The sequence below is a fragment of the Octopus sinensis genome, linkage group LG12, assembly GCF_006345805.1.
Source record: "Octopus sinensis linkage group LG12, ASM634580v1, whole genome shotgun sequence".
Taxonomy (NCBI): Eukaryota; Metazoa; Mollusca; class Cephalopoda; order Octopoda; family Octopodidae; genus Octopus; species Octopus sinensis.
The window spans coordinates 60460436-60466403 of NC_043008.1; positions in this window are offsets into that span (position 1 = coordinate 60460436).

The window sequence follows — 5968 nt, forward strand, 5'->3', positions numbered from 1 at the left end:
AATGCATTAAAATGAAACAAATCATGGTATTTTTTTTTTAATCGTAGACTCATCGTAGACGCGCGCTAATATCCAGAAGGGCTCGATATGAATCACGACTATAAGACACCCGGTTTTGGTTAAACTGCACCGCAAAATGTGGGAGTAGTTAGGAATCTAAATCGTAGGTGACAGACACACAACTTGACTTTTATATATAAAGATTTCTGATCAAAATAATAATAGAACAGTTTAGGTTCATGACGACTTTCCTCACTTGTACTTGACCCTGGGCTAAATAATAATAATAATAAAAGCAATGGCAAAAGCAAAACTAAAACCAAAAACAGTACTAACAATCACCCAATCTCTTCTTACTATCAACGGGACTTTCCTGGCTATTTAATAGTAATCTTACTGTGTGTAAATGTTATATTGATGGTTAAATGAGAAACATGGAGTTGTTTTTATATCAATATCAACACAGAACGTTTGGAAGTTTACCAAAATTTCATGTTAATATTTGAAGAGTTGATGTAGTTAATAAATGATAGGAAGCTCAGAACATCATGCAAACTGTCGATGAATGCCATCTGTACGTTCACCCTCGCTTAAATACTAATCCGGTCAAGCCAAAATATTTCGAATGGCAATGAGAATTAGCCCTCACGCCATAGAATTCTGTAACTCGTGTCGAGTCTATATTTGTGAGTTCAAATCAGCTAAAATATCCATTTGTACGCTTTGTATGCTCAATAAAGATATTCTTATCTTATTACAAAATAACTTGAGTTTACTAATAATAAATCGAAATGTCATAAACTAAGTTTGAAGAAATAAAATATTTTGACAGGAATAAAATTCATACAAAGTTTTCTCTAATTAATTATCTAGATTCTGAATTTTCATAAGCTTTAACTGAAAGGTTAAGACTAGTTGATTTTAAAATTGTAGGTAACATATTGTACTATTCTACACGTTGGGTGGATTTTAAATGTAAGAATATGAAACGTAGAAGAGTTGATAGTTGATAATTGATTTCTATACTGAAGTCAAGTTAAGATATTTATGAAGAAAAAAGAAATCTGTCGAAGCTGGAAAGATCTTAATATATTCAAAAATAAATATAAAACCATTGAAACCTTACAGAAAAAAATTGAGAGAAAAATGTTAAGATATATTATTTCTTCTCAGCGACCATATGAAAGAGAAGAAAAATAATATTGATTTTTCATGGAGATAGTTCTGTAGTTGATCTAACGGTAGATAGAGGGATAGATAAAGGTCTGAACAATTGAGATTGCGAAGAGCATCAGATGAAAAATGTAAATCTTCAAAAGAAACCTCACTCATGGAGAGATAGTAGAAATGATAAAAGAAGAGGAGAGAGAGAGAGAGAGAGAGAGAAAGAAAGAGAGAGATTGAGCAAGTATGCTGTGTGATTGTGAGGCATTGGAAAGATTAGAAAAAAGACGTAAGTTGCCAGATAAATCTGAATACATACGTACATACATACACACACAAATATATATATATATAATATATATGAAGAGGGAAAGATATGGAATGCGTGAGAGGCAGTGAGAAAAAGCGAAGTGAAAATGTGCAAAAGATGGAAAGTGAAAATAAGATCCGTTTGTGTGTGTGTTTATGTACACACACACACACACACATATATAATATATATATATATATATATATATATATATATATCTATATATATATACATGCATATATATATAAGAGTCGGATGGAAATGACTACTAGAAACAGCTATAATTTTTTCATGAACTGCAAATTGAAAGCCAATTAGATTATATTTAATGAGTTTTAGTAAAGTGGGGTGATTACTAATTTCCCACGAGACATGCAATTTTAATAGAAAAAATGTCTTCTTTTCGTGTGGTCGGCCGACGTGTAGGCCACGGCGACTCAATCAAGACAAATGGAATAAGAAAGTATGCCGTGTCTCACAGTGATAAAGTTGAGATTAGGTTGCGAAATATCTCAAATGTTAAGAAGTATTTCAAGTGAACAGTAGCAGTTGATTCTACACGAGTTCAACGAGATTTTAATCCTATGGAACAGCTGGTGAAAATGGCCTCTAAAATAGTAGTATCAATTTCTGGCTAAGATGGCAAGCTGACAGAATCTGTGTACCCCGGGTAAAATACTTACCAGCATTTCGTACATATTTGCGTTCTGAGTTCAAATACTGCCGAGGTCGACTTTGCTTTTCATGATATCTGGGTCGATAAAATAAGCACCAGCTGGGTACTGGGCTCAATGTAATCGACTCACCCTTGCCTTTGCTGGCCATATGAAACCGACATAAATTGTAACCAAAATTAAATTCTGTCATGGGATCAAGACTACGCAATAATAGTGCTGAAATATCCTGCCTTTCCAGGAAACTCAAATGTTAAACGATCTGAATAATCCTTGGTTTCATATCGAAATGTTTTATGAATGTTATTAGATATACTCGATAAATCAAATGAAATCATTAGTATGCTTATTAATATATTTGATAAAGACACTGTAAATTATACGGAAATTAAATGGGCTATTAAGACTGTTTGAAAATGTGCATGTATATATATATATATATATATTTCTAAATTCGGTATGTGGTAAGGCAACTCGTTGCTAAACCTTATTGCTTAGTATATATATATATATATATATATATATATATTATATACGACGGGTTTCTTTCAGTTTCCGTCTACCAAATCCACTCACAAGGCTTTGGTCGGCCCGAGGCTATTGTAGAAGACACTTGCCCAACGTGCCACGCAGTAGGACTGAACCCTGAACCATGTGGTTCGTAAGCAAGCTATTTACCACACAGCCACTCCTGCGCCTATAGTATAGTAAAAAAAGAACTTTTTAGAATATTATTGAAAATGTGCAGAAGACAGGAAACATAAAATGGATGAAAGTTATGTGAACCATCTGGGGATCTTGAGTCTCCAATGCAGGCAGCGATGGGCTTGAAATGTTTGCTTTTGATATTTACATTCCACTCCGTGTGAGATACGGGTATTAAATCGGGATAATAACTTATAACTACGGATATCAAATCGAAGCACCTGAGTTAGACTTATGTTATTTTCATAATGTCTCTTAAAAAATAAGAAATTGAATGACAATTGAGAAACACTTAACTATTTCCAACGTTCTGGTTTCTCTTGCTGCCTAGCTACATACCTACACACACACATATACATGTACACACACACATACACATACATACACAGAAACAGATAGACAGAGATACTGATAGATAAATAAATAGATGGATAGATAGATTGATCTTCCACTGTGCAGCTCAAGAAACGAACGTAAAACCACAAGGTACACATAATTATTCTATTAGCCTTAAAAGCATTATTAATAAATTACTGCACACAAAAAATAAATCAGAATGAAATAGGAAAAATCTTTTGGGCATCACACCAATAAACGTCTATTTCTAGCATTACAATTGTTTCTGTTTTTGTCTTGTACCAACAGAATCTCTGTCTGTTTTGTATAGTAGTCATATATCTTCGTAAGTATATAATTCATTAGGACATCGAATGTTATAAAATGCACCCATCTCTAGAGTATTTTGTACATCTTTAGCGATTTCAGTTGAAACAAATAATAAGGGGTCAACGATAACTCAAAAATAGAAATGATGAAATGAATACTAAAGAGAATAATCTTTTATATTAATCAACTGTTGAAACAACATCAAATTCATAAGTAAGGTAATCAACTAAGAGATACACGTAAATGAAAAATTGGAAACCAAACAAAAGCGGTTTCGCGAAAGTAATTGGGCGTAAGTAGAAAAATAAGTTTATAAAATATATAAATAGAGACACTACGAATACTGAGTTGGCTAAGCGATATACATATAAGCAAGTTCAGGAAAAGAACGGAATGAGAATAATAATTTAGATGCTACAAGTACGAAAAAAAAATTGAAACTGAAATAAGAAACGAAAATTAAATTGAATAGGAACTGACGACAACCGTATGAGAAGCCCTAACAAAACGAATTGGAAATGAGCCCCTGGAAATGATAGACATACAGGTAATTACAGAGATGTGTATGATCCCAGCCAATGAACATCACACCCACACCATTTCTATCTAAAGATTTCAGCAGCATGAAACTCGAATGAGAAAACATTACATTTCAATGAACACCATGTATTTAAAACACTCTTCTCATTTCCATGACATTCTGTTTGTGTATGTATGCATGTCTCTATGTATGTATATATATGTATATATATATACGGTGTAGATGTCAGCTTATTATTTAGTTAGATAAGAGATAGCGATGCACAGAGGTGGGGAATATATTTGTTTGTGTGTCCTTCATCAATTATTTTCCTCCAGTTGTCAGATATGCAGCTTCAATACGATATATAAAAATCTATCAAAAGAATTATTTTCAACTGAGGCACAAACAAAGAGGAGAGCAGTTGATTTTTATGGAATAAACTCTTACGAATTTGTTGATCTTATTTTTACCTAGTCTCTGACCTGGAAATTAACTTGTAAAGCACATAAAGAAGGGTTTAATATCAAAGAAAAATTATTAGAAACCCAAACACAGTTAAAAAAAAAATTAATAGAAAATAGAGCCATGTTTTTCATAGTGATCATAGAAATACATACACACACATACATACATGCATACATACCAACATACTTACAACTAAGAAACCACACACACACACACACAGACGCACCTACACATATATATAGATAGATGAAAGTGCGTGCGTTTGTAGTTCGTGTATAGACAGATGCATACACTGAAAGAGAGAGAGAGAGAGGCGTAGAGAAAATAATAATGAGAGAGAGAGATTAATTTAGGTAAATAACAATATATAATTTATCAAACATTTATATAACCTATATTTAATGTGTGTGTGTATATGTATATGTATATATATATATATATATATATATATATATATATATATGCATATAATATATATATGCATATAATATATGTATATAATATATATATCCTCGTTACAATATCATAAATCAGACGAGCATACCGTATAAAATATATAAAATATATATATACAATATATGATATATATATATATATATATATATATATATATATATATATATAATCTGTTGCGGTAATATATATGCTTATGTTGAGATAACAAAGGTATATGTATCTCACATATACTTAATCTGTCTGCCTATATATATATGTATATATATATATATATACACTAACCCTACAAACACATTCACATATCAAAATACACACATATATATGCGTGCGCGCGCGTGTCTGAACACAATGGCGAATTTAAATGTAGAAAAAGAATAAAAAATGATAATAAAATAATCGATCTATAAACACTGCAAAATGAATTTAATTGAATCACCAAATATTTCTCTTTGATGAATGATACTATATAGTTTCAACATACTTCAAAGAGTTTTCGTCGTGAAGATAATGTCATTTCTTCTTTACCTTCTAAAATATGTGTTGTATGCTCTTCTCTCTTTGGCGTACAATTAACACACATATTTACACACACTCACACATATGCATGTCTATGATGTATGCATAATATATATGTGCGTATATGTGTAGAAGTATGGAAGAGCCATGCTAATCATTTAAATCACGCAAGCACTCATACATTTTCTTATTTGCATATAATATCATCTATTTATTAATATCCGTAACTCTGCCTTCGTAAAAATGTGCATAGCACTAAGGGAAGTAAATCAGATGTATTGGGTTGTCTGGAAAGTTCGTGCCGATTTATAGCAGCTTACCTCTCAACTTATTTTAGAACATGGTTGAGTCCATAAAATAGGATTTGACTACACGTCTATTTAGAGCAGAGTATAAGCTATCTTTCCGTGGAAGAAGGTTTATGTTCCTATAACCTGTGTTAATTCTGTAACCTTTTAAAATGGCAGATAAGAAAGCTCATTTTCGGCA